The 23,505-nt window shown below is 42.0% G+C and overlaps 1 pseudogene; it reads right to left on the bottom strand.

Moving 5' to 3' along the window:
• Positions 1 to 8,444, bottom strand: part of LOC105732253 (prolyl endopeptidase-like) — a 53,497-nt pseudogene extending 45,053 nt beyond the window's left edge.
• Positions 8,445 to 23,505: the final 15,061 nt, after the last annotated feature.

Below are 23,505 nucleotides of genomic sequence, written 5' to 3'. Positions count from 1 at the left end.
AAAACCACAAAAAGATATCCGTTTTTACCCATTAGGATGGCTACTATGAAAATAAATAAATAAAATAACAAGTGTTGGTGAGTGTGTTAGTCCATTCTTGCATTGCTATAAAGAAATACCTGAGGCTGGGTAATTTGTAAAGAACAGAGGTGTAATTGGCTCATGCTTCTGCAGGCTGTACAGGAAGCATACCTACTCTTCTGCCTCTAGGAAGCCTCAAGGAGTTTACAATCATGAAAGAAGGCAAAGGGGAAGCAGGCATCTCACATGGTGGGAGGAGGAGCAGATCTAGTGAGAACTCACTATCTGAGGACAGCCCCACGCCATTAGGGATCTGTCCCCATAGTCCAATCACCTCCCACCAGGCCCCACCTCTAAAATGGAGGATTACAATTCCACATGAGATTTGGCGGGGTTATGTATTCAAACTATATCAGTGAGAAAGTGGAGAAATTGGAACTCTTGTGCATTACTACTAGAAATGTAAAATAGTGTAGCCACTATAAAAAACAGTATGGTAGTTCTTCAAAAAATTAAATGTAGAATTACTATATGACTCAGCAATTTCACTTCTGGGCTTATACCCAAAAGAAGTAAAAGAAGGGACTTGAACATATATTTGTAAGCTCATTACATATAAATGTAATTAATGCCACTGAACTGTATACTTAAAAATGATTAAAATAGTAAATTTTATGGTTATGTATATTTTGTCACAATAAAAAATAAAGAGTAAGAAGAGAGATGCTAAGAGGAGTGAGGGGAGTTACATGATAAGCCTTGGGAAGCTCCTGAGAGATGGCAGTACCCTAGCTTTGGTGGCTTCCAGTCTGGCTATAGCTTCCTTTTCTATGAACTATGTCCTCTCTTTCTCCTTTATCAGTGGCACCTGATGGAGGTGAATGTCTATGGCTACAGTCCCCAGGGACAGAATAGGAGAGGTCAGCATAGGTCATATACCCTGTGCCTGGCATCAGTCCAGGGTTTTGTCTGGGTGGAGGGAACCGCTCTGCAGCAGTCAGAGGCTGGCCAGAGAGAAGGAAGATCACAAGGGAGACTGGAAGTAAAGAGGGAATGAAGAAAATGGTGAAGGAAAGGGAAGAAGGTAGGGAGAGTGTGAGAAAGAAACCAACGCCCCTTCCTCCTTGCAAAATGGTCAGGTAGAGGGAGCAGATGAGATGGTTGCTGAGGCAGCCATGTTCCCCAAAGCTGGAAAATTAAGGGTGGGAGAAGTGAGAAATGGAACATGAGGCCGCTGTAGTAGCAAGATGTCAAGGTGGAAGAGACTTTGTATCCAACTGTCCTCCACTGGGACAACACCTAGTACATGAGTGTGGTGGCCTTATGATGGTGAAGTGCAGAGCCACTGAGTTACTGCCGCCTTCAGTGATTGACCTATATCAAATACACAATCCTCTGCTAATTGTAAGAAATGTGTCTGGGACATACCATTGTGGGCGTTAACAGTTGACCATCAATTCTTTGGGTGTAATCCATGGTCAAGAAATAAGATAAGGTTTTGGGGTCAGCACTGTAGGAATGAATCTTACAAAAGAAAGAAATTGCTGGCTCAAAATTGACTGGTCTGCTCTGAAAAATGAAGTTTTCCATTGCTGTTGAGATCTTTTAATACAGATCTTCCTGAGATTGTCTTTGGTAGTTTAAGTCATTGTGGAATTTGAAACCTATGTTCTCATTGAATTGAGTTTGGAGAATGATGTATTTCCTTCTATATTTTAAAGATGATATCTAAAACTTTTTCATCTTAAATAGAGGCAAAATATGTGATTTCTGGCATATTATAAATGTTAACATTTTCATATAAAACTGTTACATTGCTCTGATAAATATAAAATGTGTTCTGAAAATGGAATATAAACACTATTGCGATTTGACACCCAACATCATCCACTTTTTAAATACATGAACATTTCTTATTTAACAAGGAGAAAATTTACATCATTCACTTCTGACTTAAATCACATTTCCATCACACTTCCTCCATCGAGTTGTTTTATTGCAACTTTTATTCTTTATGCTGTCAAATTTCTTTGAAAGAAAAACATGTCCATAAACTAAAATTTATTTTTTTCTGATAAAAACTCTCTAAACTTAAATTTTTCATTTTAGTCTAATTATTATATTATAAATCAAAATACCTTAAACATATAATAAATTTTGATAAATTATTTTTAACCATAAAAAAATTAATAGAAATGAAACTTACCAAAATAGATTGGGGGAGGAATTCTATGAGGTCTTTGCTGAAGGTTATTTTCCGGAGTGATACAGACAATTGTTCTTTTGCTTAGAGCCCCAGACACTTTTGCAACTTGAGTCACTTTCAGTTGGGTGAATCTTTTGTAAGGTGCATGAAAGGAAGTCCTGGTAGGAAATTTGAGAAAACATTAATGTGACAGATGAGTTCCCAGGTGGTTCTGTGTGAGAAAAGAGAACATATAAACCTTGAGAGCCTGAAAACTGATTGCCGTAGAAAGCCTTCACCCAAGCCCAGGGAAGTGAACTTTGATGTACATCACTGCTCAAGGGCAAGAGTCTCCAAGGGCAAGTAAGATATATCCCAGTGGGGTGTGAAATGAAACCATTAAAACTTTATTTTTTAAACTGTCACTTCTAAATTCTCTACCTTTTCTGTGGTAAGGAATATTTTGGGTATAATTTCTAATTGATAAAGTAGAACAAGGGTGAAATGTGAAAATTTGCCCCTCTGGAGCAAGACAGTGAATGAGCATGATTTTAGAATCATATCAGTCTGTCTCAACTTGAAGAACTATCTTACCTATGATTGAGGTCTGCAAAGCAGGACTTCTCAAAAGAGGGTTCTAGATGCATCACCACAGTCTGTGAGTTCTCCACGTATCCTATAAATTATGCTTTCACTGTAATGATACCTTGGAAACAATGTTACTATAGTGTAGAGTGGAGCATCTGGATGAAAACTCTATCTTGAGACTTCCTGTAGGATTTCGGTGTCCTCTGTGTTATGGGGGCCCCAGGTCTGGATCCTTGGTCCTCTTTGTTTCTCCAGCCATGTTTACTCCCTTTCATCTTCTTCATTCAGTGCCTTGGCTTCAGTGCCATCCATCTAATCCCCAGCTCTTAACTTTAAATCTCTAGCTCAGACCTCTCTCCCAAACTTCAGATGCTAGAATCCAACTTATACCCCACTTAGGTGCCTACCAGATGTCTCAAACTTCATAAAGTCAGAACTGAGCTTGTCATTTCTTTCCACTCTGGAACCTGCTCTACCTCCAGCTTCCCCGCCTCAGGTGAAGGCAGCTCCATCCTTCTTGAGTGACACTTCTTTTTTATTATTATTCATTTTTTGTTCGAGATGGAGTTTTGCTCTTTCACCCAGACCGGGGTGAAGTGGCGCAACCTTGGCTCACTGCCACTTCTGCCCCCTGGGTTCAAGCAATTCTCCTGCCTCAGCCTCCTGAGAAGCTGGGATTATAGGCACCCACCACCACATCTGGCTAATTTTTGTATTTTTAGTAGAGATAGGGTTTTGCCATGTTGGCCAGGCTGGTCTCGATCTCCTGACCTCAGGTGATCCACCCACCTTGGCCTCCCAAAGTGTTAGGATTACAAGAATGAGCCACCATGCCTGGCCACCTGAGTGACACTTCTAGACTATGAGTGAGATCATGCTATGACTCTGCTCATAATGAAGCAGGAAAGGCTGTGAAACAAACCTCTCAAACACCGAACTGGGAAGGAAGTGGTGATGTATTCGGCCAGGAGCTGCTGTGGCATAGATGCTTAACAGTCAAGCTCCACTAACAAAGAAAACCCCTGCCCTTTTAAAGGCCTACAACTCTAGAAATTACATGTAAAAGGGTTTTGGGCTTACAACTCTAGAAATGACATGTGAAAGGGTCTTGATCCATGAAGTAGGCGTGGGGTACGTGACTTAGGTGGGGGTGTGATCCTGTTTAAAAACAATGCCTTCTGGAAAGATCCCTCCACACCATGCCTGCCATCTATAGGAGTGAGATTAACGGTGGCACCCGGGTCTGCCAGCCTTTACTTCTCCTATTGAAATGCAATGTAGAAGTCTAAGGGGAAGGGCTCTTAGAAGCTTAAGAGGATTAAGGGTCTCCTTCCTCACTCCCTGCTTTGAGAATCTCACCTATAACATTAGTGAGAATTCTCACTCTCATTCTCATTTTCCTGATCCTCTGTTTTAGCTATTAACTTAATAGGGTTGTTCCATCACCCTGTTGTGAGTTTAATTTCAAAAGTTGTATGCATAGGGGGTTCTCATGGATCAGAGCAGACAATGGGTTGTCCATCCCCTGGGCTACACACCTTTTACTAAGTACCGTTATATAAACAGGCTCCCTTCTGTGTCCCTGCACATTCATAATAACTGTAGAACAAAAGAATGGCAGCAACTTTCTGTCATACTTCAGTAACCTGGTGCACACACTGATAGCATGCCCTGAAATCAATTAATGTCTCTACTGTATAAGTTCAAATTTAAGGAGAAGAAGTCCCACGATAAATTTCCTCATGCTTTGGCTGTGCATGGACCAGCCAGCTTCTGGGATATGGCTGGAGCAAGGCTTGTTGTCCTTCTTAAGGTGATTCTGCAGTCATTGTCTGGGTCTCATCTGGATTCCCGTTGCTACAGGTTTTTTGTGGCTGTGGTGGATCCAAGCTGGGATTCCCTCCACCTTTATGGCTGTGGGAGTGGTCAGGATCACAGTCTGGGGTTCTTTCCACCATGGCTTCAAAGAAATTCTATTCCTATATCCACATGCGATTACCTGGTAAGAAAGGGTGAACTGGGGAGAATAAGCTTACAGGTCCTCTTTCATTTACCCAGGTTGAAATATCCTGAGTGATTTTTCCTAGAGCTTGTAGCTGTCATCATAGCTCAATCTCTCCCCACTCCCGAGGAGTTCCCAGGAGTGCCCACAGTATGGGAGGGGGCCTATGATACAAGACTTCATGGGGGAATATCCTGTCTTCTTAGAGAGAGTACATCTAATTTTGAATAACACCAAGGGATGTGCCTGCACCCACTTAAACCCTGTTTCCTGACACATTTTTCCTAAGCGATTCTTAATGGTCCGGTTCAACTGCTCCACCTTTCCAGAATTCTGTGGTTGGTAGGCAGCGTGCAGCCTCCAAGTAATACCCAATACCATTGCTGTTTTCCGGACCAAATCTGCCACAAATGCTGGTCCGTTGCCTGATCCGATGTGCAGTGGCAATACAAACCTAAGGATGAGATCTCAAAGAAGCACAGTGGGTTACTTTATAGGTCTTCTCAGTCCTAGTCAGGAAGGCCTCTACCCACACGGAGTATGTGTACACCAGGACTAACAAATACTTATGTCCCCGACACTGGTGCATTTCAGTGAAATCTACCTGGAGGTCTTCAGATGGAGCTGCTCCATAAGCTCGAATGCCAGGGGAAATAGTTGGACTTTATCTCATGTTGTGCTGCTGACATGTAATGCATCACTGTACCACAGTTTTGGTCAGGGCTGATAAGTGCGAGATGTAAAAATACCAGCCTAACAACTTCTCAAGTGACTCTTGGCCTAAATGAGTGGTTTCATGTACGGCCTGTATGACCACAGCCCCCGATAGCTGCGGCACTGCTACTCTTCCATATGGCAGCCGGATTCATCCCTCCTTAATTATTTGCCCCTCCTTAGTGACTTCATAAAGGAGTTTGGCCAGTACCTTGAAGTTTGGAATCCACAGTCTACAGAAACCCATGGCTCCCAGGAACTCTCTCTCCTGCCTTCTAGTCTTGGGTTCTGGCGGGTTGCAAATGACTTGTTTCCTCTCTGCTCCTAGGCTACACTCCCTCTGCTGGATGGTGAACCCCAGATATCACACTTTCTGTCTGCAAATCTGGGCTTTCTTTTTAGACACTGTATACCCACAGTCCTCCAAGTGCTGAAGTAAGGCATCTGTTCCTTTTGCGCACCTGACTGCCATGGGGTGTCCCAATAAAAGGTCATCAGAATATTGGAGCAGCACGCAGTCTAAGTCCTTAGCAGGAAACTTCTGGAGGTCAAGGGCTAGTGCCTCCCCAAACATGGTGGGAGAGTTCTTGAACCCCTGGGGGTAGCCAGGTCCAGGTGTACTGGGTGGTTACACTTGTTTCTGGATTTTTCCATTGAAAAGCAAATAGTTTCTGACCCTCTGAGGCCAGGCTACTGCTAAAGAGAGCATCCTTTAAGTCCAAGCAGGTGAACCAACTATTCTCCACTGGCAATAATCCCAACAGCACGTACAGGTTGGGTGCAGTTGGGTGCAAAGTCACTGTGGCCTAATTAACCAAATGCAATCCCTGTGCTGGCCTGTAGTCTTTGGTCCTTGGTTTAGAAACAGGCAAGTGGGGGCAGTTCCACAGAGACTGGCAAGGAACTATAATTCCAAAGTCCTTTAAGCATTTTAGGTGAACCTGAATACCTTCTAGGGCCTCCTGGGAAACTGGATATTGCTTTTGCCTAATCGGCTGAACCCCAGGCTTGACTTCAATGAGCACAGGGGCCTGGTTGATTGCCAGTCTTGGGAGATTGTCCTCTGCCCAGATCTTAGGCCATTGTTTTGCTAATGCAGGTTCTGTCTCCTGGTCTGGTTCAGTTAAGAAGATGGGCATGTATAAGAACTGGTGAATCACTTCGTGCCCCTCTACCTTACAAGTCCGAGGCAAACAGAAAGACTGTTTCTCTGACACCCCAGTAGCTCCAACAATATTGGTTGTTTCCTTTGATGGGAGGTTACAGGACTGTCATCCTGACCATGGGCTCTTTGGGGGCAGTTGAGCCTGGCCCCCCTTCAGTCCAGTGGCCCTTCCATTAGAACAGAGCTCCTTCAATTTCATCTGAAGCCTCGTGCTCAAGATCTTCCTGTTTTCCTGTCAACTGGGGGCACTTGTCCTTCCAGTAAGCACACTGGTTGCACTGCAGGCATAGGCAGTGTAGCCTTCTCAGAGCCTTCTAGGGTAGACTGGGTAGCCTTCTAGGAGCCCCCCTTTCCCCACCCTTCTGGGGGCGCTCCTCTAATAGTGGCAGCTATCAAATTCATGCTCCGTTGAGCTTGATACTCATTTTCTCTACAACTTTCCCTATGGCTTACCACATCTCTGTTCACAAACACCTGCTTAGCTATTTCCAATAACTGTGAAGTATTCATGCCTGCAAATCCTGCCCGCTTCTGTAACTTTTGCCTAATGTCTTCTGCACACTGACTTACTAATGCCATATGTTCCATGCATTGGTTTTCAGGGCTCTCAGGATCAAAAGGAGTGTACATGTGATAGGCTTCACACAGCCTCTCATAGAATTGTGCCAGGCTTTCTTCTTTCCCTTGAATAACCTCAGAGACTTTATTGATGTTTGTATCTTTCTGGGCTCCCTTTTTCAATCCTTCCATTAAGGCCACTCTGTACCAGATTAGCCTTTGCGTACTCTCTGGGGTGTTTGGATCCCACTGGCAGTCAGTCCCCAGTAACTGGACCCTCACATACTCTTGGGGGTTCTGGTAATCTGCTGGAACATGGTCCTCCAAACATTTGGAAGCAGCTTGGGGTACTCTCCATCCTTCATCCATGTTAAAAAGATACATAAGCAGCTGGTGGCAATCAGCCCAAGTGGGGTTATGAGTTTGGACGATAGTTTGCAATAGGTCAATGACAGCTTGTGGCTTCTCGGTATAAGATAGGGTGTTATTTTTCCAGTTGATAAGATCAGCTGAGGTGATTGGCAGGTATGTAAAAGCATGCCTTACCACCATGTGGCCATCCTCATCCACTCCCACATACCTCTGCTCTCTTAAAGGCACATGTACCTTTGCCTTGGGCTGCAGGCGGGCTGCTATAGAAGGAGTTCCTCCTGGGATGCGAGTGGCTATGGGAGGAGTCCCTCCACATTCTCTCTTGTCTACTCTGGGTGATTTAGGGATGTGCAATTCTGGTGGGGGTTCTGAGATTTCAGGCCCAGGGGTGAGGAGTCCTTCTTCCAGAACAGGGGGAGTGGGTATCCTCGGCAAAACTCCTCTGCAGCTGGATCTGCCAGGACCTTAGGAGTCTGCGCCCCTCGGCAGGTGGAGCAGGGTCTTTCCCTAGCTGCCTGTCCCTTTGCCATCAGTACAGTTGCTGCCTGTCATCTCAGCCACTGTGGGGGTTTAGAATGAGCTGCAGCCATGAATCTTTGTATGGAAATTGATCAGGGTGTCCTGGCTGGCATGTAACCTTATGCCATACTTTGGAGACAAGAGACCTGTCTAGGCTCCCCCTCTGAGGGCCAATTCACCCCAAATGCTGGCCGGTCTACCTCATGTGAGGTCCTCGGCTTTCCTGGTGTTATAGTTACCCCATAACCTCCACTAAATCCCTTCTTGAAATTTTTCAGCATAGTCCCTAGAAGAGTAGGTTTGCTATGAGTGTGACCCATGTTTTTGCACAGAAAAACACAACTCACAGACAGTTAAGAGAGTTTTACTCCACCCTCAGTTTCTCCTGCCCAGCACAGCATGACACACTCTCTTTTTCACTTTCACTTCAGGCTGGTAGGATCATCTCTCCCTCGGGAGTGTTTCAGACGCCACTTGGCATCAGAGAGTTCGTTACTCCCCTCACAATGCCTAGATTGTGAGGGCATCTCCATCTTGCCATATGCAGATCACCCCTAATCCCAACCAGTCCCACAAGTGCTTGGAGCTTAAGGACCTAAGGGACCTGCAGCCCCCACATTTCATGGCTGGTGAGTCCAGTTGGACCCTCCAATCACTCGCACAATCGCACTCCTCCCACAGTTCCCCGCCTACACCCAGTACAATGTGACACACTGTCTGTTTCACTTTTGCTCCAGGCCAGTAGAATTGTCTCCCTCTTGGGAGTGTTTCAGACACCACTTGGCATCGGTGAGTTCATTACTCCCCTCACAACGCCTAGATTGCGAGGGCACCTCTTGTCTAGCCGTATGCAGATCAACCCTAATCCCAACTGGTCCCACAAGTCACTCAGAGCTTAAGGACCTCTCTAACAGGTCTGCAGCCCCCACATTTCATGGCTGGTGAGTCCAGTCACACAATCACACTCCCCCCCAACCCAAATTAAAACCAAAAGCAAAACTTCTGAGGTTAGTTAGGTAGAGAGAGAGAGAGAGAGAGAGAGAGAGCGAGAACAGAGTTCAAGAGTGCCAAATCCAGCACACGTGGGTGATCAGGCCATGCTTCCACCTAAAGGAGGTGGGCAAGTTTCCCAGGATCGATCCCACCATGTTTCTGTCATCCAGACACTCCAGGCAGCTGTTCCTTCTCAGTGTTTAGCCACTAGGTGGATCCACACTGTGGGGGACTTTCCTGCTGTGCTCTGGCACGGCTTTCCATCGGGGCCAATTCCCGCCCAGGAGTGCTCTCAGGAATTGCATTGCCGAAGTGGGCTAAAGTCCCCCGCAGGGATGCTTCACAGGGCAGAACCTCCTGAAAGGCTCTGCCAGCCGTCTGCCAGCTGACACTTGCTTCCTGGTCAAGGAACCAAATAACGAAGCAGGAAAGGCCATGAAACAAATCTCTCAAACACCGAACTGGAAAGGAAGTGGGGATTTATTCAGCCAGGAGCTGCGGCGGCATAGATGCCTAACAGCCAAGCTCCTCTAACAAAGAAAATCCCTGTCCTTTTAAAGGCTTACAACTCTAGAAATTACATGTGAAAGAGTCTTGATCCATGAAGTAGGCATGGGGTACATGACTTAGGTGGGGGTCTGATCGTGTTTAAGTAAAAGCAATGCCTTCCAGAAAGATTCCTCCATACCATGCCTGCGATCTACAGGAGTGCAATTAAGGGTGGTGCCCAGGCCTGCCAGCCTTTACTTCTTCTATTGAAAGGTAATATAGAAGTCTAGGGGGCAGGGCTCTTAGAAGCTGAAGAGGATTAAGGGTCTCCTTCCTCAAAAACACTGAAATGGCTCCCCACTTCACTCAAGGAAAAAGTGCTTACCATGATTTCCTGGAGTTTTCACGTTCTTCCCTGCTGCTATGCTTTGAATGTTTGCCCTTTCTGAAATTCATGTAGAAACTTAATCTCCAGTGTGGCAATATTGGGAGGTGGGGCCTTTAAGAGGTGATTGGGCCTGTAATCCCAGCACTTTGGGAGGCCGAGGCGGGTGGATCACGAGGTCAAGAGATCGAGACCATCCTGGTCACCATGGTGAAACCCCGTCTCTACTAATACAAAAAATTAGCTGGGCACGGTGGCGCGTGCCTGTAATCCCAGCTACTCAGGAGGCTGAGGCAGGAGAATTGCCTGAACACAGGAGGCGGAGATTGCGGTGAGCCGAGATCGCGCCATTGCGCTCCAGCCTGGGTATCAAGAGCGAAACTCCGTCTCAAAAAAAAAAAAAAAAAAAAAAAGAGGTGATTGGGTCATGAGGGCTTTCATGGATTAATGGATCAATGGGTTATCACAAGAGTGGGACTGCTGGCTTCATAAGAAGACAAAGAGAGACCTGAGCTACACGCTCAGCTCCTCACGATGTGTTGCCTAGAGCAATCTTGGAACTCTGCAGAGAGTCACCAATAGCAAGAAGGACCTTACCAGATGCCACCTTGACCTTGGAGCTGGTCCCAGCCTCCAGAACTATAAGAAATAAATTAAATTTAGTTTATTTCAGTTCCTTTTCTTTATAAATTGCCTAGTTTTAGGTATTCTGTTGTAAGCAACAGAAAACAGACCAAGATAAACTTTACTTCTTCAACCTCCTTTCTTACTCTTCCACTCCCAGCTCACTGATGTACAGCCGCACTGACTTCTCAGCTCTTTCCTGTACACACCAGGTATATCCCCACCTCAAGAATCTGCCCTACCTGATCCTTTGGCCTGAACTGCTTACTTCTCCTCAGCAGCCCCTTGACTTACACCCTCACCTTTGGTGAATGTTTTCTCTCATTGCACTTTTCCAGTGAGCCCTACTCTGACCCCTATTTTAAACTGCAACCTGCCCCACTCCAGTCACAGCAGTCCCTAAAACCCTATTCTACTCTTTTTTTCACACTATAAAATTGACTTATTAAAATAACTTTTGTTTTCTGCCTCCTCTTGCTGGAATAGGAGTTTCATGAAGACAAGGATCTTTTCCATTTTGTCCACCAGTGTAAGCAATTTCCTAGAGCCTGCCTGGCACATGGCATGTGCTTGAATGAGTGAGCAAGCCAGTGAGTGACTGAATAGAATGCAGACTGAATTGTGCATAGCTCACTGCTGCAAGGAAACTTTTATCATGCTTTAAATAGAAAACAGTTGTGGGCCATGTGAGTTCTCACATAGTGCATGAAGCCAAGGTTTATAAAACTCAAAATCTGCACCAGACAACAATCAAGCCAGGTTTCCATTTCAGGCAGGCACATGGCACCCTGTCCAGCCAGCCCCTCCTGCTCCGGAGTCACTTGTAAAAATTCAAAAGCAGCAACTATTGGAATTACAATGAAGATTTTTTTCTCTTTTCAATTCCAGAAATAATTGGATTAAATACCCGTTTATTGTAGATTCAATAACATCAAAATGCTGATCTTATTTTCAGATGAACTAGGCAGCCTTACGAGTTACTACGAGATGCCTCTTCAAAACAGGCATTCAATGATTGCTTGCCAGCAGACTTTGGGTTAAATATGAAGTCTGTTTATCCTAAACTGAAAAAGCCTTGAAGTTATTCATATCACTTTGCCCATCAAACTTATCCAAATAGGCATTCTCTAAAAATTTCATTCAAGTTAAAATATAAAAATTGATTAAATAAAGAGTTGAAACTAAGGCTCTTTATTTCATTAAGTCCAACTTGGATGATTTAGTTTCACCAAAATAACATCTATTATTGTATTACAATGGGATCATTAATGTGCTTTTTATACTTTAATTTTAAATTTTGTTTTAGTTTTGTGGTTAAGACTCATGCTTATAAGAGCATTTATACCTATTTCATGTTTGTCATAAAAACTGAGTCCTAACATGTCTCTATCTGTTATTTACCAGAATTTGGGACAAATTCCATAAGGAAAGACATAAGGAATAGGCATTACTGAAAAGAAAAAAAAGTAACAATGTTGGATTAAGAGAAGAAAAGGCAATGAGATCACCCACGTTCCTGTCACTCCATAGAGAGGAAACCCAGGGCCAGCCAGAATGTGATGGACACATGATGGGGCTTGTGTCCCAGTGCAGGGATGCTTTCCCATGTGGAAGTTCCTCCTTACAGAGCAAGTAGGCAAATGTTGTCTTGTCAATGGGGAGACAACCCCAGCAGGGTGCCAGCAGCTGGGATATGGGTGCCAGCTATTTGCAGGAGTGGTCTGGAATGGACAGCTCAGTCCCTGCCACCAGGGGAAGGAAGTTGCTGGTCCCTGTTTGCTCACTGCCCAGCCAACATAGCATGTAAGCATGACAATTCTACTTGGTGCATCACCATGTTTGATGTATTTTAAATAACAGTATAATAAAAATCATTAAAATGAATAACAGATGCTTGTTACTTTCCTTTAATAAGTTCTACATAAAACTCAAGTTTTTAAATGTTGCTGGATAAGCAATGGGATTTGGTGGGATGCCAAATGCCATTGGTGTTTGTTGAAAAATAGCCTCATCCCACCAAGATATTTTAGTTTACTATCAGCAAATATTTTAGGAGACCTGATACTACATAAAATCAAGTAAATCCTTGACTTCAAGGAACTGTATTTTTGGGATCTGGGGTGAATGCATAGTAGAAATCAGTCCTTTGGCTATTTTCACCTTAGTGGAAGCGGTATATTCTTTAGAGTTCTTCCAAGGTTTTGAGGTCTTCCAAAGATCAAACTAATGCCAATCTATGACATTGTCAGATAGGAGTCGATCCACCTCTAGCTTCAGATTCAAACACAGCACATCCTATGGTGCCGTCAGTGAGTAATGAATATCTTTCCCTCGCCACATGATATTGCCATTAACTTAACCAAAGACCGTATCTTCTTATACCACCTGCTCACTGACCAGGTATGGGCCGTGAAATCAATGAAACTGTCAGTCTCTGAACTAAGCTGTTTTTGTTTGTTTTGAAAAATAAACATTCTTCAAAAATGATGTCTATATATATGACGGATAAAATCTTTTTCTTTTTTCAATTATTTTTGCAGAGACAGGGTCCCTCTATGTTGCCCAGGCTGGTCTCAAACTCCTGGCCTCAAGCGATCTTTCTGCCTAGCCTCCCAAAGTACTGGGATTACAGGAGTGAGCCACCATGACCAGACTATGACATGAAAATCTTAGAGGATAATTTTATCTCTTTTGTGCTTCAGTTAGATATATTAAGGAACTATTTCAATCTCCAAAAGCTAGGACACTTTTAAAGTTGAGATGACCAACTGCAAGTCCAATTAGTTGAAGATGTATTGGCTTAGTTCCAGGAATTGGTACAACTTTTGCATTTCCTGAAGCAGCAATTATCTTCTTTATGGGGCATATTCCACTTTTTTCTTCATTTTTTGACACTGTCACATCAGGGAAAGTTTTGTGGAATTAACCAGAGTTTATTTGAAGTCAATATACCTTTCTCATGAAGCTTCGTTGAGGCCGCACTTTATGATTACTTTGTACTTTATAAGCAGGAACTTTTCCGTGAAGACCTCTCAGGATTTCCTTTCGTTTCTTTTATATGTTTAGTGTGTTTTACAATAACATACTACAACTGATAATGCAACCTAGATGACAGATTCTGTCTCTAGCAGAGAAGTCAACTTCAGTTTCCAACCAACGGGAGCCATCCCTGTGGGTGGGCATTGATCAGGAAAGAGCTTGCTTAATTTGGAGAGCCTTTTGGCAGTTTACAAAGCTCTTTCTCCTAGGTAATGAGTTACAAATGAAGGAGGAATCAATGTTTTCTGCTCGTGAATCTTGTGCACTTCCCAATGTATCACTGCCTCCCTGCCACCCTGTCATGACAGAGTGTGAGGTGTGGGGTAAAGAACGCTTTTCCTAACAGCTGCCGCACCCCCATAGGTCACAGACTCATGATGGCTTCTAATGGTGGAAGTTTGAAATATCCCACCAATAATCTCATAGACAAGGTGAATGCCACTCCACTTGGAAAATGTGTTGGAGTGAAAAATAAGGCCATTATTTAAAAATACCCTGAAGGTTTATTGTGCTTAAGATTCTATTTTTAAAAATCATTTATTGTTTTCATTATTAATCTACTCTAGTAGTATTCAGTTTTCCCCTGAAGGATTTCTGGTACAGAAGAAGATTGATTTACAAAACCAAAAATAAATCACATGCAAATTAATATTAAATATTGTCAATATGGTTTCTGATATATAGTAGTTTTGTGGCCCTTGGGCCATAATCGCCTTTTACCAGTCGGCACAAGATTAAAGAAAGCAAAATGAAAGATTTAAAGGAAGCAAAAGCAATGCTTTTTAAATCTAGTGGCTCTCAGCAGAATCAGAACTAGGGTGAGGTAAGTTGAGGAACTCGCCTTGAGTAAAAAGTTTGAGGGGGTGTTAAAAGACCCTGTAATGAAGAGAAATAATGTATTTTCTCTTTTTTTATTTGCTTTTTTTGTTTTTTTAAATTTTGTTTTTGTTTTTATGAAAAACAATATTTTAATGTGACCTGGAAAATCAAATGAATGCAAAAAACTCATGATGAATCAAATATAAAAATATTAAATGAAAACTAGATAGATATTACTGATTTTTCCTTTTACTACAGGCTCAGATATGGCTCAGCACAGTACCATAACTGATCCTGTCTTTATTTAGAACTTTTATATTTTGTCTAACATGAATTTTTTTTTCATTTATTTTGAGTTTTTAAAAAATTTTGCATTAAAATATTATTTACAAATGTTGCACCCAAGCCAGGTGCCTACTCACCTCACCGTAGTTCTGGCCCTAGCTCTAACACACAATCTCCACCCCTGGACACTTTCATCAGAAATAGCCTTTGTGTTGTACAGGTCATCATGTACATAGATATGTTAACAGCCCTTTGGGAGTCCCTCTACCCACCAGGGCCCCTTGTTGCAACTGAAACTGTGTCCTGTCAGACACAAGACATTGAGGGAGCCAAACCACCTACAGACAAGTAACAAATGTCTCCCTTCAGATTCCCCATAGTCTAAAGAATGCGTAATTCCCACAACCCAGAAGCATTGCATTGCTCAGCTGTGTACTCCTTTCTATGACTTTATTCATGAAAATGTAAACAGATTGAGGACTAAACACACAAACAAATACTGCACCTCTACATATTCAGTAAAAAGGACTAAAAAATGATTTCAACAAATGTTCTATTTTTTAGAGTCTTGAAGGAATATCCAACTCAGCTAGTCTCTCAGAGATCAACTTGCAGGAGAATCTCACACAGGGCAGTGTGATGATCACCACAGAGCTGACATGGAGCTCCAGCCACACAGACCACCTGGCTTCTGGGACACAAGGGGACAGGAGAAGGGGAATTTGCTCAGCTTCTGAGCTGCATGTTCTCAGCACCGTCGGGACCCTATGCCTCTGAGGTATGTAATTGAGGGAATGGGGAAGTGGAAATGTCAGAATGCATGGTTAATAGAGTGGAGTGGGCAAGATTGTAAGAGCAGAATTTGATGGATACAGGAGCCTTGACTGAGGGAGCACTTAGAGGAGAAGATGAATTGGCAGTAGGACAAAAGAGGGGTCATGCCTTGTGGTAGATACCTGATGGCCAGAACCCACTGAAAGTAGACCACTGAATGCTAAAGGTCCAGGTGAATGGGGCCATTGAGGGCCTTGCTTCCTACCCTACTGGTCCTTTTTGGACAATACTCCCTCCCACCTCTATAATTATAGGATCACGGTGGGAACAAGAGCATGGGGTAACATTTGACACATGGGCTGAAGGAGGGATTACAAGAGCACAGCAAGATCCCAGGAGGCCAATGGGCTAAGGCCCTCCCAGCTCAGGCATTGTGCAGCAAGCTGCTGAGGGGCTATGCTTGGCGCTTGGGCAATTCTTCTGGCCAAGCTTGGGATCTGCATGTTTCCAGTGACCCCAAGTGAGAGGAAGGCAAAAACACTGGGTAACATAAGTCTGGATGGCGAGCCTCAGGATTAACTTCTGTATGCTGCCTCACCTCTGTCCCAACAGTAAGCTACAAGGTAGGAACTGCTGTCCCTAAATTACAGAGGAGGAAGCAAGTTCACAAAGATTTGCCAGCTTGTCTAAAGTAATGCAATAAATAACCAGTCTCTAAGTCACATAGATGGTCTCTTGGGCATTTTCTCTCTCAGCCCTGGAGGGCTGTGAAAGGAAGAATTGCTGCTTTTCTCAAGCAAATCGGTTTCTTGATTTCCTTCGGTTCTCACTCCTAGCCTGCTCCTGATGCTTTGACCCCTTTTATAGATCAGAGTGTTCTAGAATAATGGATGGTCTTGGGTGGTGAATAAAGGTGGATAAATAGGGACAGGGACAGTTAAATTGGGAGCCTCTCTTACAACCTTGATGGGATTTTCTCCCCAAGTTTCTTTCTCCACTGAAATGCCACACCAGTGCTTGTTGGATTTAAGAGGTAGCCAGACCAATGTGTTGTTTTTCCTTTTTTCTTTTTTTAAAGCTTCTCTTGAGAGAATAAATGCTAATAGAAAGAACTATTTAACAAGGTCCCGACTTCTCTTGCAACACAGTAGCTAAACTTGCCTGCTTGTATGTGCATTTTTGTAGGGATCTGCTTGGTAGACAGTATTAGCAGAGAAGTGACACCTTGATTTTGGTTTGCAAGTCCTTCTCCCATCAGCCCTAGATTAGGCCCTGTTCAGCCAGGCAGGGGTGTCGGTTCATGCGTGCTGCAGCAGTAGGCATAATGAATATAAATTACCCAGTGGATAAAGGTATGTACCAAGTGAATTTAAATAATTAGTGTGTATTGGCAAGTAGCTAAGAAGTGGGCTTCTAAAGAGATACTGAAGATTGAAAAGGATTTTTTTTTAAGGAAAAAAAACATTAATTGTAGATAATGAAAGCTAAGGTTTGCCCTCTTCATGTCTACTCTACTTCCAAATAGTTGTATCCCAAACTGTTTTTCCCTATCCCCTACCTTGCCCTCCTGTTAAAATGGAAATGGGGACTAATTAACGTCCCTCTCCTGAGTACATGTAAAATTTGTACAAAACTATCTTCTATGAAAATGATTTGTAATCTGTAGACTTATTACCTGGGAGACATCTTGAGATATAAAAGCCTATCCTTTGGGTTGTGGGTTTCTTGTTTTCTCCAAATGAATCTGATCTTTAAAATAATAACAATAATAATAATAAATAAGTGGTAGAAACGAGGCCCCAATATGATCTGTTTGACCTCAAAGACTGTGGTCTTTTCACCAAATGGCGCGGCCTTCAAAACTTCTATTTCAAAAGTGTTTGAAACGTAAACAAATACGTAAGCTAGCAAAGCCATTTGAGACTCGAGAATTCTTGCAAGCAAAGAGCAACAACAACAAAAAAATTGAGCACCAAACTGTCAAGAGGTCAATAAAACTTGATGGCCTCAAACTAGACTGATACACAAAGTAAAAGATACCAAAGAGGCTTGAAGATGCTTTGTATTCACAATAGACTTATTACCTGGAAACTTACTACCTTGATTTCAACAGTGGAAAGACACCAACTTTGTTACCAATTCAAAGATACCAACTCAGAACGTAGAAGAAACAAAGGTAATGGGATGTCACCAAAGTAGCCTGTATTTTGCATGTTATTTTCTGGTGAATGATTTTAAAGCTTTACTCTTGTTGTACAAACACATTTTATTGCCTTCAGGTTGAAATCAAGCACCACATATACATACCACAAATATGTTTAGACTTTGGACTGAAGAATTTGATATTTCAGGGATTTCACTGTCGCATTCCCTAAATCTAATTTTACAAAGAGAAAATCAACATTTTATCTTATGATATGAGCATAAACAAGGTTTAGTTTTTATTATCAGTAAGAAAGATGAATTAAACTGGGTAATGTTTCAATTAAAAAGTGAACAAAGTGTGTGGCAGCCATGAAAATTCATTCTCCAGCCTCTAAGTATGAGGAACATATTTGACCAAGAGCCCAGCCATTCATTTTTAAATTCATTGCCATGTTTGAGCCAAAGCAACACTTCCCAGGGCTGTTCCCAGCCAGCAGCTGAGTAAAGTAAGAACAGCTTCATGTTGGGGAGACATAGGACTCCTCTGACAGCCAACGGTGCCTCAGGGACCCCCTGAGTCTTGCTGAACCTTCATGATTGCCACATGGGATCTAGGATGCTCCCATCCAGTCATTCTTCCCTCTTCCCTTCATTCAGGGCCAGCATGGCAATGCAGTCTGACAGCTCTTTCAGCTTGTCCCAGCTCTCTCTCCACTTCCTATTTTATAACTCAATAAAATCCTTGCATGCTTAATCCTTTGTTGGTGTCTGCTGCTCAAAAGACATAGATTCACATCAAACATAAACAAAAGTAAAAACTGTGATAACTTATTTTCTTGAATTTTGTATTTATTTCTGAAGCTTTAGAGCTCAATATAATTCCTTTTACATAGTACTCAATCAAACTGGTAAAAAAAAAATATTCATTTACTCCATGAGTATCATAGTAAAAATGTGTGAAACATGTAGCTTCCAATTGCACACCAAATTTTACATATTTGTGATCTTCCTTTCTTTGGCATTTTATTCATAGAGGATAAGATATATGTCTAGGATTGGAGATGGCTGAGTAGAAGCTTTCACTAGTCATTCTCCCCACAGAAACACCAAATTGATCAACTATCCACACAAAAAAGCACCTTCGTAAGAGCCAAAACTCAGGTGAGTGATCACAGTACCTGGTTTTAATTTCATATCACAGAAGGAAGCACTGAAGAGGGTAGGAAAGAAAGTCTTCAATCACTGGCACTCCCCCTCCCCATCCCCCAGTAGTGCCTACATGGTACAGAGACAGAATCTGTGTGCTTGGGGAAGTCTCAGCGCAGTGATTGTGGGACTGTGCATTGGAACTCAGTGCTGCCTGGTCACAGCAGAAAACAACACCAGGCAGAACTCAGCCGACACCCTTGGAGGTAGCATTTAGACCAACCCTAACCAGAGGGAAACAGTCCATCCCAAAGGTCTGAAGTTGAGTTTCAGTGAGCCTTGCCTACACAGGCTAAAGTACTCCGGGGACCTAAACAAATTTGAAAGGCAGCCTAGGCCACAAGGACTGCAACTCCTAGGCAAGTCCTAGTGCTGCGCTGGACTCAGACTCACTGAACTTGTGGGGTATGTGACCTCGTGAGACAGCAGCCAGGGTGGCCAAGGGAGTGCTTGTGCCTCCCCACCCCCAACCCCAGGCAGCACAGCTTGCAGCTTCAAAAGACACTCCTTCCTTCTGCTTAATGAGAAGAGAAGGAAGAGTAAAGAGGGCTTTGTCTTGCAACTGGGATTCCAGCTCAGCCAAGGTAGGATCCAGCACAGGGCAGGGTGCTGAGGCACTCATTCCAGGCCCTAGATCCCAGATACATTTCTAGACATTCCCTGGGCCAGAAGGGAAACTTCTGCCTTAAAAAGAAGAATCCAGTACAGGCAGGATTCATAACCTGCTGACTAAAAAGCCCTTAATCCCTGAATAACCAGCAGCAGTAATGAGGTAGTACACACCATAGACCTTGAGAGAGACTCTGAGATGTGATGGCTTCAGATGTGACCCACTACATTCCCAGCGGTGGTGGCTATGGAGAAATACTCCTTCTTCTAGAGAAAAGGAAGAGTAAAGGGGACATTTTCTTGCAGTTTAGGTACCAGCTGGGCCACGGTGAGCTAGAGCACCAAGCAGGCTCTTGGAATCCCTGATTCCAGTCCTTGACTCTTGGGTGGCACTTTTAGACCTGCCCTGGGCCAAAAGGGATCCACTATTCTGAAAGGGGAGTCCCAGGCCTGGAAACATTCACCACAAGCTGATTGAAGAGCCCTTCGGCCTTGAGTGGACAATGGTAGTAGCCTAGCAGGACTCCCCATGGGCTTGTGGTGGTGGTGGCCATGGGAAGATACTCCTCTGCTTGTCAAAAGGGAGGGAAGAGTGAGAAGGACTTTGTCTTGTGGTTTTGGTGCCAGCTCAGCCACAGTAAAATAAAGCACCAGGTAGATTCCTAAGGTTTCCAACTCCAGGACTTAGTTCCCAAATGGCATCTCTAAACCAGCCCAGGACTAGGAGGAACTCACCACCCCAAAGGAAAGGATGCAAGTCTGGCTGGCTTCACCTGAAGCTGACTGCGGAACCCTAGGCCTTGAGCAAACATAGGCAGGAGTGAGTTAGTGGTTACAGTGTCTATGCTGGCTTCAGATCCAAACCAGTGCAGTCCAAGTGGTGGTGGCCACAGGGGTGCTTGTATCACCCTTCCCCCAGCTCCAGGTAGCTCAGCACAGAAAGAGAGATTTCATCTATTTGAGACAAAGTAAGGGAAGAGAATGAGACTCTCTGCCTGGGCATCCAGCAAACTCTTCTGGATCTTATGCAAGACCTCTAAGGCAGTACTCCTATGAGTCTAAAAGAGCCACAGCATTACTGGGCTTGGGGTGCCCCTTAATGTAGATATGACTGCAGTGACCAAAAACATAGATCACAACACCCAAGTACCTTCAAACACCTGGAGAGCCTTTCCAAGAAGGACAGGTACAAACTCATATTGTGAAGACTACAATAAGTACCTAACTCTTCAGTGCTCAGAAACTGATAAACATCCATAAGCATTAAGACCATCAAAGAAAACAAAACCTCACCAAATAAACTAAATAAGGCACCAGGAACCAATCCTGAAGAGACAGAAATATGTGACCTTTCAGACAGAGAATTCAAAATAGTTGTTTCGAGGAAACTCAATGAAACTTAAGATAACACAGAGAAGAAATTCAAAATCCTATTGATAAATTTAATAAAGTGACTGAAATCATTTAAAAGAATCAAGCAGAAATTCTGGAGATAAAAAATGCAATTGATATATTTAAGAATACATCAGAGTTTCTTAACAAAAGAACTGATTAAACAGAAGAAAGAATTAGTGAGCTTGCAGATAGGTTGAAAATACACAGTTAAATTGTCATCAATTTAAAATAATAGGTTATAAGATATTATTTGCAAGCCTCATGGTAACCTCAAATAAAAAAACATATGAATACACAAAAAAATATGAAATAAGAAATTAAAATATATCACCAGATAAAATTACTTTCATTAAAAGGAAGACAGGAAGGGAGGAAAGAAGTAAGAAGACTGCAAAACAACTAGAAAACAACACAATGGCAGGAGTAAATTCTTACTTAATAATAACATTGAATGTAAATGGACTAAACTCTCTAAGCAACAAACACAGTTTCTGAATGGATTTAAAAAAAAAAAACAATGATCTGTTGCCTACAAAAATCACACTTCACCTATAAAGACACACATAGACTGAAAACAAAGGGATGGAAAAAGATTCTGTGCAAATGGAAACCAAAAAAAGAGCAGTAGTAGCTATACTTATATCAGACAAAATAGATCTTAAGACAAAAACTATAAAAAGAGACAAAGAGGTCATTACATAATGGTAAAGGGGTCAATTCAGCAAGAGAATATAACAATAGTAAGTATACATGCACCCAACACTGGAGCACCCAGACATATAAAGCAAATATTAGAGCTAAAGAAAACACTAGACTCCAATACAATAATAGCTAAAGACTTCAACACCCCACTTTCAGCATTGGACAGATCATCCAGACAGAAAATCAACAAAGAAACTTTGGACTTAATCTGCACATTAGACCAAATGGACCAAAATTAGTAAGTGAAAAGAAATGATAATAATTAAAGGAAAAATAAATAAAATTAAAACAAAGAAAACAATTCAAAAGATCAATGAAGTGAAAAGTTGATTTTTGAAAAGATAAATGCAATTGGAAAATATTTAGCCAGACTAAGAAAAAAAAGTAGAGAAGACCCAAATAAATAAAATCAGAGATGAACAAAGAGACATTACAACCAATGCTGCAGAAATTCAAAGGCTCATTAGAGGTTACTACAAGTAACTATATGCTAATAAATTGGAAAACTAGAAGAAATGGATGAGTTTCTAGCCATATGCAACCTACCAAGATTAAATCTTGAAGAAATCCAAAATCTGAACAGACTAATAACAAATAATGAGAAGGAAGCCATAATAAAGACTCCCAGCAAAGAAAAAGCCTGGGACCTGATAGCTTCACTGCTGAATTTTACCAAACATTTAACAAGGACTAATACCAATCCTACTCAAACTATTCTGAAAAATAGAGAAGGGGGGAATACTTCCAAACTCATTCTGAGGCCAGTTTTACCCTGATATCAAAATCAAAGACACATAAAATAAAATAAAAGAACAGGCCAATATCCCTGATGAGCACTGATGCAAAAATCCTCAACAAAATACTAGCAAAACAAATTCACAACATATTAAAAAGATCATTTATCATGGGCAAGTGGGATTTATCTGTGGGATGCAAGGATGTTTCAACATATACAGATCAATCAATGATCACATCATATCAACAGAATGAATGACAAAAACCATATGACCATTTCAATTGATGTTGAAAAAGCATTTGATTAAAATTCAGTAATCCTTCATGATAAAAGCCCTCAAAAAACTGGGCATAGAATGAATATACCTTAACATAATAAAAGCCATATACAGCAGACCCACAGCTAGTATCATACTGAGGGGGTAAAAACTGAAAGTCTTTCCTCTAAGGTCTGGACCATTACAAGGATGCCTACTTTCATCACTGTTATTTAACATGGTACTAAAAGTCCTAGCTAGAGCAATCAGACAAGAGAAAGAGATTAAGGGCATTCTAATTGGAAAGGAAAAAGTCAAATTATCCTTGTTTGCTGATTATATGATCTTATATTTGGAAAAACCTAAAGGATCCACCAAAAAACTATTCAAACTGATAAATTAAGTAAATTTGCAAGATACACAACATACAAAAAATTGTTAGCATTTCTATGTCAACAGCAAACAATCTGAAAAAGAAATTTTAAAAGTAATTCCATTTACAAGAGCTACAAATAAAATTAAATACTTAAAAATTAACCAAAAGTGAAAGATCTGTACAATGAAAACTATAAAACATTGATGAAAGAAATTAAAGAGGACACGCAAAAAATTTGAAAGATATTCCATGTTCATGGTTTGAAAGAATCAATATTGTTAAAATGTCCAAAGCAATCTACAGATTCAATGAAATCCCTACTGAAAAACCAATGACATTCTTCATAGAAATAGAGAAAACAATCCTAAAATTTATATGGAATCACAAAAAACCCAGAATAGCCAAAGCTGTCTTAAGCAAAAATTTAAAAACTGGAGAAATCATGCTACCTGACTTCAAATTATACTACAGAGCAATAGTAACCAAAACAGCATGGTACTGGCATAAAAACACACACATAGACCAACAGAAGAAAAAAGAGAACATCA

This window comes from Aotus nancymaae, unplaced genomic scaffold (assembly GCF_030222135.1).
Source record: "Aotus nancymaae isolate 86718 unplaced genomic scaffold, 86718_ANA_hifiasm-v0.15.2.pri h1tg000065l, whole genome shotgun sequence".
Lineage (NCBI taxonomy): Eukaryota > Metazoa > Chordata > Mammalia > Primates > Aotidae > Aotus > Aotus nancymaae.
Note: the sequence above shows the minus strand (reverse complement) of the source record. Positions and strands in the feature narration are given on the sequence as shown.